This window comes from Benincasa hispida, chromosome 9 (genome assembly GCF_027475165.1).
Source record: "Benincasa hispida cultivar pf3 chromosome 9, pf3_genome.v1.1, whole genome shotgun sequence".
NCBI classification, from domain to species: Eukaryota; Viridiplantae; Streptophyta; class Magnoliopsida; order Cucurbitales; family Cucurbitaceae; genus Benincasa; species Benincasa hispida.
The window spans coordinates 22,403,674-22,416,288 of NC_143486.1; the positions used below are offsets into that span (position 1 = coordinate 22,403,674).

At 34.2% G+C, this 12,615-nt stretch overlaps 1 long non-coding RNA gene across 8 annotated transcripts; it reads right to left on the bottom strand.

Annotated features, from left to right (window-relative positions):
- Positions 1 to 1,905: 1,905 nt before the first annotated feature.
- LOC120069122 (uncharacterized) lies at positions 1,906 to 9,731 on the bottom strand. 8 transcript variants are annotated; one of them, XR_005479449.2, is made up of 4 exons: positions 3,866 to 9,512; positions 3,512 to 3,679; positions 3,345 to 3,426; positions 1,906 to 3,242 (listed from the first exon to the last, which is right to left on the bottom strand). It is a non-coding gene; the product is annotated as an uncharacterized LOC120069122 (long non-coding RNA). The 8 variants fall into 8 exon arrangements; XR_016531993.1 differs by having other exon boundaries at positions 1,906 to 2,209; positions 3,171 to 3,242; positions 3,345 to 3,679; XR_005479450.2 differs by having other exon boundaries at positions 1,906 to 2,209; positions 3,171 to 3,679; positions 3,866 to 9,513.
- Between the last annotated feature and the right edge of the window lie 2,884 nt (positions 9,732 to 12,615).

A 12,615-nucleotide genomic window follows, 5' to 3' on the forward strand; every position in this document is an offset into this window, starting at 1 on the left:
CAAGTTTTGAGTTTAGTTTCAATTTAGTCCCTAAGTTTCAAAATGCTACAATTTTACCTTTGACATTTGAGTTTTGCTTCAGTTTGGTCCCTATGTTTCAAGATTTACACTGTTAACCTCGATTTTTCATTAAAGATTCACTTTCCGTCTTTAAAGTTATTTTTTATTTATAAATTAAAAATCGCTGAAAGAATTATAATTAGTTAAGTTTCACCATTTTTATCACTTTTAAAATTAAATTTAAAATTTTATTTTATAATTATTTTTAATTAATTAATATAAATTGGCATCAATGATGGAAAGTCAATATTTAATAAAAAAAAATTGAGATTAAAAACGTAAAATCTTGAAATCCAAGGATCAAAGTGATACAAAACTCGAATCTCAGTGGTAAAATTGTAACATTTTGAAATATAAAGACTAAATTGAAACAAAACTCAAAATTAAGGAATTAAATGTGTAGTATTTTAAAATTTATAAACAACTAGAGTCAAAATCTAGGGACAAAAATGTATTATTTCCATTAATTAATTAATTAATTGAAAACGGAAAAGACCGTTTCCTTTTCCCACATCGAATAGCGTGAAAAACCGGAAATATTGATAAAGAATTGCCGGAGTTAGAAAAACTGCCGGGGCTAGTGACGTGGGCCTGTGACCTAAGTGGGGGCATTAAGGATGGCTTAATGAAGGATTTGAAGTTGGGCTTGGGGCCCAATATTATCATTAAAAAGACCAGCCCAGTAAGCTTGAAGTGGATAAGTGTTTGTTGGGCCGACCTACTCCCGATGGGGAGGTGGGGGAGCCCAACAGTATTTGCTGGCTTTACAGAGCAGCAACTCATCTTTCAGATTGCGAGCTTCGCTGGTCGAAATTCTATATAAAAATGGGTTCCCCGACTCCGCCCCTTTAAATCCCAACCACCATCTTTTTCCCCCTCTTTTTTCTAATTATAAATACAAATTTAACATATATTATTCCATATTTAATTCGTCTTATATTTATTTTGTAAACATATACTTTTTCTCTTTTTTTTACATATTTTTTATTTTGATTTAAAATTAGAGTCCTCAAATATGCAAGGATGTATATGACATTTTGGAATATTTTTTATGAAATACTGTGGTCCATCAGGCTATTAATGAAAAAATTGTAACTTCAGACCATTAGTGTAAGGGATAATTATAGATATAGATCCTCTACAAAAGTTATTTTCATAAATATCAACTTTTTTATATTTTTATTTTAAGGATTTAATTGAGGACTAGGACAAAAATGCCCTTTTAATGTTAACTTACACGACATTTTATATTGTTCATTAGACAAAAGTTTTACATATTCCAAGCATACTTAATGATGAGAGAGAAATTGACAATATATATATTAATTAATGTGTTATAAATAAATTATATATTTATTATAAATTAATTAATTAATTGAGATTTTCTTCCAATTTACAATTAATATTATATTTTTTTTTTTTATTTTCACGTCTAAACCATTTTTATTTTCCACCAGAAGCATTGTGTTAAAGTGTTTGAAAATATAATAACCAATATATGAAATATACCAAGATTTGTTAAAACATCGAATTAAAACGTTTGTTTAATTGAATTCCTTTATTAGTTATCCCGCGATATATAAATCAAATATTTAATCTATATTCGACATAAATCACAATATATATCACAAATTTCTTATATCACTATATATATATATATAAATTTTATTTTTATCACAATATATATCACAAATTCTATGCTCATTAAATCAAAATTAAAGTTAATCTCCCAACAATTTCAAATTAATTTTCAAATCTCATCATTTTCAAATGAAAAAAGGTATCTACCACAATATCTAAATCACATAAATATAAGCGTGTATATCATAAAATAGAAAGTCTAAATAATAAAAAAAAAATGTTTTTCACACCCCTTTATATCAAATAAACGAATACATATATCATAGTATATATCAAAACTCCTATATAAACACCAAAAGAAAGAAGTTAATATATCGCAGTATATATAGGGGAAAAAAAAAAAAGTGCTCATTTGAACTTCTCATCTTCATCTCTTCTTCTTTGTTAAGCCCTTGCCATCGACACGCCTTCCGATGCAACCACCTTGCTCGTTGTCATCACCCTACCTATCGTCATCGACAGTCGAGTCCGTGCACTTTCACCCAACAATTTTAACCGAACCATTTTTCTATAATCGTACGTAAATTACATGTTACACAATTTATCCTACCACACAATTAATATTTGTTGTACAATAGTGCATGATTGAGATTTAATTGTTATCATAAAAACTAAAAATATAAATTCATTACACTATAATACATATTAGTTATATAATATTTTACAGAATTTCTCATCCCATCAATGGCTTTCAAAGATTTAATGAATATACGCAATAAACGTAAATATCAAGCATTCTTAAGTACATATGGAAGCTATTCAATTGAAATTATGAAAGTATATATCAGGTATTCCACTGTATATAAATATCATCTTACACAATTCTTTCTCTCACATAATATATTCTAAATTTGAATTGTAAAGAAAATATATTGGAGTATGTTTCATACAACCTCCTTGAGATTTTCAAAGCCTAAATTCAAATGCCTAAATCCCAATAAGAATCTAGAATTTCAAGTAGTTTGAAATCAAATATACTATAGTATACTGCATAAAAACATCCCCTTCTAGTATATATAAAAAAACCGTTATTTACATCAAAGTATATATAATAGTATATGTAACGACCCAAATTTCTAATATGTTTCTAGGACGCGCTACCTTATGCATGCATAGGCTTGACAATACATTTTCTCAAAGAATAATAAAATAAAAAAATAAGAAAAAAAATTATTTAATTTTTAAAAAAATGCTCAAATAAGCAAGGGTGAGAAATCATAACAAAATTTGGGGTACCCCTAACCTGACTTTAAAATGAATAACAATTAAATAATCAATAAATAAAATCAATGAATATTTCAGAAGATTCTAAAACGCCTAACTTCTAAACCAGACTCCAATTATCAACCAAATCCCAGTTTGACTCGAGTCAAATGCTTAAATTGCCCTAGAATAAATCAACTTAATGTTAATCTTTATAAACACAACCTACTCACCCAAAATGCACAAAAAATCTCCAAACCACTCACCCAAAAGAATGCCGATGTAACAAGAACTACACTAAGCTCCAAGGACGGAATCCAAAATAGTCCTAAGCCAAGCTGAAATATTTCAAAAGTAAATTCTAAAATCCAATAAACATCAACATTCACCAAACCAACAGGGAAAACGAAATTTAAATCAGAACAACCAATATAGCTTACCAAAAGGCACCCAAGCGAACTTTGATGCTGCTGAACAGAATTGAAAAATATCTCGAAATCTTGAATTGAGCAACAACACACCCTAAGTAAACTTAAATCAGACCAAAAATCGGTAGCCATTCAAAACCCATTAACTAAAAACGAAAAAAAAAAATTTTAAATCTCACCAAAACCAAGTTCTTGCAGAACAGAAGTGGTCGGCAACTGGCGGACGCAAGAACGAAAACGGAAAAATCGAAGAAACTCGGCTGGCGGAGAACGTCGACACGCAATACGGCTGGCGGAGGGCAGTGGTCGAGCGGCACGGCTGGACTTTAGTCCATATTTCATTCAACCTTTGAATAGAAAGGAAAAAAACACCCACCAAAAGTTTTTTAGCGTAATTAAAGCATGCTCTGATACCACATGATGGAACACGAGACATACACAACAGAAAAAAGATCTAATTACACTCTAATTGCTTTTAATTTAAAGGAAAAAAAGCATGCAAATGAAGGGAAAAATAGTAAATTAAAAATTACCTTTGAAGCTCCCGAAAACCACTTTTCCTCGCTGAATCTCGATCCGAATTCTTTCGAGCCACCAGAGTTGACCTACTATCCTCTGGACTCAGAACCGGGTTGTGGGACCCGATGAATGAAGAACCCGAAAGAGAGAAAGAGATGGAAAAAGAAATGAAATTTTGGGTTGGGTTTGGGTTGAAATTTTTTCTCCAAAATTGTGATTTTTCCAACCCAAATTTTTAAAACTAAAATGGGCAAAATGGGCAAAGTTTTTAATCTAAATTCAAAGCCCATATTTATAGAAAAATGTCATGCAAAAATTGCCTGAAATCAATTCATAAAAACCCAACACCTAGAATCCCCTCTCTAGGTGGGCTTAATGTCTCCACTATAAGCTAACACCTAGCCCACTATTTTGTTAGTGGAATTATCCAACAAAAGTCTAGATTTTCCCACTAACTTTAGTCAAAGGGCAAAATAGTCATTTTGTCAAAGTCAAACTTTGACCAAAAAGTCAACATCTTGACTTTTTATTATTTTTTCCGTGTTGACTAATTTTAACCTTCCGAGCATGAATCCGCATTCATTTTCTCAAAATTCAAATCATATTTGAATATAAGGTCGGTCAAAGTTTGACTTTTCAAAATCAAAAGTCAACTCTTGGACTTTTTATATCTTTGACCATTTCCATTATTTTCGAGCTTCCGAATATGAACGTATTCATATTCTTGGTATTTAAATCACATTTAAATATTAAAGTTGTATCTCTAATGTCACACCTCGCCCCTAGACCACCTTCTCAGCCTGGGAGAGGGATGCGACTACAGCAGTTATCAACCCTTGAGCTGACACTTACTGCCTAATGATTCTTGTGGAATAACTCTGATACCATACTATAACTTATACACAGTGGAATGATTAAGTCGAGGAGATAAACTATAACAGATTAAGTAGGCCCATCTTTTATTACGATTGTGATATAACGTTTATACAACTTAAGGATTTAACAACAAAGTTTACAACGACAACCGTAAAAACCCTCCGAAAGTGTAATTGGGGGCACGTGGCAGACCTTGACCTTAGCAACACTCTGGAACTCCTCATCTTGCGCTACCTGGTGGGGGATTAAGAAAACATTTTGAAGAGTGTGAGCTACTAAGCCTAGTGAGTGGTTCTTTTAAGACAGAAATTCACTTTGAAAATCATCATTTTTGGGAAATCAATCACATAATAATAATCACAGTGTACCCATGCATGATCATGGATTTATTCATGCAATGATTAACCTTTATTCCAAAATGCTATACGTGGCATGCATATCATATCATCAATCAATGCAATCACCTATGGAAACCTTCCTATGACCCCAATTCCCGCCAATGTGCATATCGACCATTTTATTTATCCCTCTAGTCATGTTTAGGTACTTGACCATATTTCCCATCGGTCGTCACCGACTATTATTTCCTGCCGACCGAAGCCGACCATAATTTTCCGCCGACTGAAGCCGACCATATTTTTCCCGCCAAGCACTTTTTGTTAAGCATGCTAACTATATCCTGGACATAATCTCAGTTTCCACAGTCACACACAAACAATATCATGGCAATCATCCTATCACCAAAAGCATGTATTTTGTAACTACAGATGCACATATTCCAGTATCAGAGTATAAAGCTAAGCGAATACTCATAATATGCATTTACTATCAAAGCAACCTAACACTCACGATATATCGAAACTATAACGCTATAACACTCACACTATGTGTTAATTATCAAAGCTATAACACTCACCTTAATTGCTTAGGAGCCTTTCTAATAGTTCCCTTTTCTACCTCGAGCTCCTTTTTTATCCCTAGAATCCAGATCTAACTTACAGCTTAGATTACTCATAGTTCTAAACTTATTTTGAGATACTTCCTTCTACAAAACTATTCTAAAATTTCTCTTTATGACCATATTTCCTGCCGGTTGTCACCGACTATTATTTCCCGCCGATCGAAGCCGACCATATTTTCCCGTCGACCGAAGCCGACCATATTTTTTCCGCCAAACACCTTTTGTTAAGCATGCTAACTATATCCCGCGCATAATCTGCTGGAGCATTAGTCAGACCAAAAGGTATCACAATGAACTCATAATGCCCGTATCTGGATCGGAACGCAGTCTTCGGGATATCACTGTCCCTGATCCTTAGCTGATGGTAACCTGATCATAGGTTAATCTTGGAAAATATAGTAGCACCCTGTAGCTGGTCAAACAGGTCATCGATCCTAGGAAGCGGGTACTTATTCTTAATGGTCACCTTATTCAACTTCCGATAGTCTTTGCATAAATGTAACGATCCATCCTTTTTCTTCACAAACAATATTGGTGTACCCCACGGAGAAACACTGGGTCATATGAACCTTTTATCAAGCAATTCCTGCAATTGGACCTTCAGTTCTTTCAATTCTGCCAGAGTCATTCTGTATGTAGCTTTGGATATGAGAATAGTGCTCGACTCTAGTTCAATTGCAAAATCAATCTCCCTTGGTGTAGGCAATCCTGGATGTTCTTCCGGAAACACATCGGGATAATCTCTTGCAACTGGCTCAGAGGTTAGTGCAATCTCAATTTCTCTTGTGTCAACTACGCTAGCTAAGACACTCCAGACACCTTGGTTAATCAACCTCTTGGCCTTTATTGCTGAAATCACCTTAGGCAAAACTACCGTCCCAACCCCCTTGAACATAAAACTAGCTTCCCAAGGGGGGTTAAAAATCACCTCCTTACGATAACAGTCTATGCTAGCATGGTTGGCAGCCAACCAATCCATGCCCAAAATTACATCGAAGTCATGCATGTCTAACACTATTAGAGTCACATCAAAGGTGCGATTAACTATTTCTAACTAGCACGCTTTTATCTTTTCACTTGCTATCATAATTTTTCCTGACAGTGTAGATACTGATAAAACATAACCCAAGGGTTCTAAAACTAACATAGCATGTTTTACGAACAACGATGAAATGAAAGAGTGAGACAAGCCAGAGTCAAACAATGTCAAGGCATAATACCCCAAGATTGGGAGCGTACTTGTCACCACTATTCCCGAGTGCTCAGCTTCCCGACGACTGGTGACATAGACCCAACCCTGCTGCTGTTGTCGATTTGAATTACCCTGATACGAACTTGGGGGTTGACCCCTTGCACTTCCGGAACCACTATTAGAGTATTGGTCCGCCGTATGCCCTATCTGCTTACATCTGAAACAAGTCTCTATGCCAATCAGACAACGTCCCCAATGACGCTTCTTACATGACTTGCACACCGGTCTTTCCCTCTAAACTTCTCCTGAAGTAGTAGCCTGCCGTTGGGCGTGCCCTACCGACCTATTTATACTCTGAACCTTCTGTGGAGGTCCCAGAGCTTTCTGCTCAGCTTTCCTCTTCTAACCGGAGGTCGATTCCTCTATCAAGGACTTTAGGAACTCTATCTCTGAAGGACAGCCCACTCGTGCTACCGCTCGGAAAGTTACGGCATAGGTGGGAGGTTCCAGAGCTTGCACAATACCTCGCACCCCATCCCAGAGTCCTTGCACAAACTATTCAGCCCTCTTTGCTTCAATAGACATCAGATCAAGAGCAAAGCAAGACAACTTATCAAACTCCTCCTCATTCTCCTTTACTGTCATAGTCCCCTACTTCAGATTCATGAACTCAGCCTGCTTGTTGTACCTCACGTGGGTAGAGAAGTACTTCTCGTAAAACCGCTCCTTGAATTGATCACATGTGGCTTGGCCTCCATTGGTTTCTATCATTCTCTCAGCTGAGTACCACCAACGCTTGGCATTATCGATGAGAACGAAGGTAGCACACTACAGCTTCTGCTCCTCTAGACACCTCATGTACTGAAAAATCCCCTCCATGGTGGACAACCACAATTCTGCTTTTGTGGGGTCTTTCAAGAACTCGTTAAACATCAAGAGATCATACTTATTGAAGTCCCGTAGGTATCCGACTTCCAAATAAGGGCCTGCCACGATCTGATTCGTGGCTCTATCTTGATTCTAAACTGGGACTGACGAGGATGGCGCCTGCTGTGACTGTGCGTGTTGAGCTATCTGCTCGGCCATCATACCCTTGCTACCACGATCTGTGTGACGACGTTCTCAATAGTTGCAACCATAGCCGTATATTCTACTGGAATTTCTGAGGATGACAATCCTGGCGAGGCACAGTCGAAGCTCGAGGCCCGCTTCTTGGTCTAACCTTCTGCCAAGTTGACCCAGAAGGGTCACGAGGTGGCGGGTCCCGTATCTCTTGGCTCTGCACCTCGGGTTCTTGCAGGCCAAGGTCCCGCTCCCCAACTACTTTTTTACCTCGATTGCCCCTTCCTCTAGTTCGTGGTGCCACACCTGATGACCACACACAACGCTTTAATAAACACTAGCAGGGTAAACCATCAAACGACTGCACAATAGGTAAGATTTCATATATATTTCCCTAAAGGACTTTAAACAACATACCTGACGATGACAAAAGATCCATTTGTGGCCATAAGGAACAGGTTGGCCTCACGATGTAAGACACTCTACATAACCTAAAACTTAGCATACATAGGCTTGACAATACATTTTCTCAAAGAATAAGAAAAAAAAATTATTTAATTTTTTTAAAAAAATACTCAAATAAGCAAGGGTGAGAAATCATAACAAAATTTACCATTTGGGGTACTCTTAACCTAACTTTAAAATGAATAACAATAAAATAATCAATAAATAAAATCAATGAATATTTCAGAAGATTCTAAAACGCCTAACTCTAAACCAGACTCCAATTATCAACCAAAATCCCTGTTTGACTCGAGTCAAATGCTCGATTGCCCTAGAATAAACCAATTTAATGTTAATCTTTATAAACACAACCTACTCACCCAAAATGCACCAAAAATCTCCAAATCACTCACCCAAAAGAATGTCGACGTAACCAGAACTACACTGAGCTCCAAGGACGGAATCCAAAGCAGTCCTAAGCCAAGCTCAAATGTTTCAAAACTAAATTCTAAAATTCAATAAATACTCGAGCGAACTTTGATGCTGAGTACCGAAAAATATTTTGAAATCTTGAATTGAGCAACAACACACCCGGATTAAATTTAAATCAGACCAAAAATCGGTAGCCATCCAAACCCATTAACTAAAAACAAAGAAAAAAACCTTAAATCTCACTAAAACCAAGTTCTTGGCAGCACAGAAGCGATCGACGACGAGTGGACGCAAGAACGAAAACGGAAAAATCGAAGAAACTCGGCTAGCAGAGAGCGTCGACACGCGACGCAACTAGCGGAAGCAGCAGTCGCACGGCGCGGTTGGCGAAGGGCAGTGGTTGAGCGGCGCGGCTGGACTTGCTACTGAAACCTCGCACGGCTAGAAGCACGAGAACCACGGTCAAGCGGCAGACGACGAACGTAGACGAAACGCCGCTGGGCTGAGGTGTGAGGAGGCGGCGGCGACTTGTCGAACCTCAAGCGGCTGGCGGAAAGAGTTGGGGAAGAACGGCTCGTGAGGGCTTCAGGAGGAAGAATGAGAGGAAAAAAAAAAGAATTTTATCTTCTTCTTTTCTCTACACGCAAACCGAGGCTCATTAACTCCTCACTTATAACCATTTGCCCCACTAAACCCTAATTCCCCATCTCTTTTCCTTAATTAATTATTATCTCTCTCTTTATATTTTTATATATATATATATATATATCCCCTGATCATTTACCATGCAATTTCAAACCAAAAAATAAAAGCAAACAAGACGGATTTTACCTTACGATCTTTGGGGTGTCAAGCAACCATATTGATAGTAGAAAGTAATCCCTAAACTTCAAACCTTAAATTGAATGCCATAGTCCCAACAAGAATTCAAGATTATAAGTAGTGTTTGACATCGAATAATGCCTACAATATATATCACAAAACAGAACGAAAAGATGAAAGTGGATTGAAACGCGAGCATAATAATAAAATATCAATTATGAAAATAAACCCTTCATATATATCAACAAATCCAACCAGAATCAAGATTTATTATACAATTTCTCCTATCACATAATTCAAATGATATAATCTAAATTTGAATCATAGAGAAAATATATTAGAGTATTTCATAAAACTATCTAGAAAATATGCTAGAGTATCCATCCGGTGTAAATCACATATGTTCCCATAATTTATTATAGTAAACCAGTATATATAAAAACCATAATTTATATATGAAAGCAAACTTATTGCCTAAATCTTAACAACAATTCAATATTCAATTTACTGAGAAATCCAAAAGTCCTGATAGTACATTTAATTGGTGATATGTTCCAAATAATGACACATAAAATATGTCAAAATTGCTAGGAAAATTAAAAACATACTGGAAGTCATTGTCGGAATTGCTAAGGATGGTCACCATCAGGATAGATTTCAATGTCGTAATCGAAGGGAACACCATTAGAATCAAAAGGAAATTGTCTGAATCGTCCATGCTTGGTCTTCTTGTCGTCGGAATCGAAAGGTTACCGAAATCGAAAGGCTTCGTTTTCTTATTGCTGTAGCTTCATTTTCTTCCGGCCAAATTCAGGACCAAGAGGGGTGCGTTCTTTCTCCCATACGATTTCTTCTGAGGGTTAGAGTAGATTTTGTTTGAAAATCTTTTTCATTAATTGAGAATGACCCTTGAAATTTCCTTTAAAATCTTTTTGAAAATTTGTAAATAATTAAATTTTCTTCTAAAAAAACGTGTGTGATCGTTCAGTTTCCAATTTTTAAAAATTTTATTATTAATTGTTGATTGTGGTTTAAATAGTTATTCTGTCCTAATATTTTTGTAATTTCTAAGGAAAGTTAGACATTCTTATAAATAAGGAAAAACTTAAACTTTAATGAAATATAGGTCCATTATTAGATTTCATGAAAGCTCAATAATCAAACATAAGCGATTGACGTAGATATCTAAAAAAAAATGGAGGAAAGGCATGAAACTGTAAAAAGAAGAAAGAAAATTTGTAGCCAAATAGAAAAAGAAAGAAAGAGAGATACCTTTGAAAATTGAAAGTGTAGTTTAGTCAAAATTTAGATTCAAACTTTAATTCGATTTGATCTCAAATCAAATCTCGAAATAAAAAATCAAGATTAAAATTAATTTTTTTTAACATGATAAAGCTATTTTTTTTACGCTATAAAGTTATTATTTAAAAAAAAGTATATATATGAAGAAAAATGAAGATTTTTATGTGATAATGTCTTAAAATGAAGTAGAGGAAATTTATTTTCAAATTTTAATTCAATTTTTTCATAAATCAAACGTTGGAAAAAAAAAATAAAGACTAAAACCATTTTTTTTTCTTTTAATGCAATAAGGCTTTTCTTTATATTTATGTATTCAATCATTTAACGGGAAGGGAAGGGTATGTTTTTAGATAACATAAATTTTTAAAATTTTCTTAATGTGAATTATAATATAAAATATATATATTTTAATTTTTTTTTCTTTTAACACGAATTAGAGATAAAATGTGAACTTTTTAATTTTTTAAAACTTTTTGTAATTTTTTCCTTTTAACATGAATTAGAAATAAAATGTAAATTTTTTTAAGTGTGAATGCCAATAATAGGGGGAAATGTGATTTTTTTTTTCTTTTACGTGTGAATAAACGAAAAAATAAAATTCCTTTTATTATTTTTTCTTTTACTTGTGATACTAAAAATAGGAATAAAATGTGATTTTTTTTTATTTTTTTATTTTTAATGTGAATTAGAGATAATATGTGATAAAATATGATTTTTTTTTTTAAAAAAAATTTTTTTCTTTTAATTTGAATTAGAGATAAATTTCGATTTTTTTTATTTTATTTTAAAGTGTGAATACCAAAAGTATGGGGAGAAATGTGATTTTTGTACGTGTGATACTAAAAATAGGGATAAAATGTGATCTCTTTTTAAATTTATTTTTTATTCTTTTTCCCTTTTTGAATGTGTGAGTGCTGAAAATGTGATTTTTTTTTTTCCTTTTACTTGTGACGGTAAATGTGAGTTTTTCTTTTATGTGTGACCTAAAGATAGGTTGATTATTTATTTATTTATTTTAACGTTTGAATGCCAAAAAAAGGGGGCAAATGTGATCTTTTTTTTATTTTCTTTTACATATGATGTTAAAATTATGGATAAAATATAATCTCATTTTTAAGTTTGATTTTTTTATTCTTTATTTAACCGTGTGAATGCAATGTACACAAAAGTGATTTTAAAAAGTGTACACAAAATTTGAAAGAAAAAACAATATTTTTTTTTTTTTTTTTAGTTTTCAAAAGTAGAAACCAAGTATTTTCTCTCTCCCTCTCTCTCTCCCTTTCCTTTTCAAGGTTATGCACGATTCAATTAGTTTGTGGCACATTATGTAAATCACAAGGTTTCAAATATTCATTCCTACACATCGTTGACCACAATAAAAGTGGGGAAAAAACACCTCTCAATTATTTATTCATTTATTTATTTTAGTACAATAGATGTAGAAGATTTGAACCACAAATCCCTTATTTTAGTACAATACATCTATGGAGTGTTTGGCTCACCAACATGAATTGAGTTGAGTTGGAAAATATACCAACTCAATGTTTGGTCCACTAACTTTAAATGTTGGTGAAGTTGAATTGGTACACTTTACCAACTCACCTCAACTCTCTATTCTTCCAATGTTTTCAATGGTTTCATCCATCGGCCACTGTCACATTTTGGGAACTAAC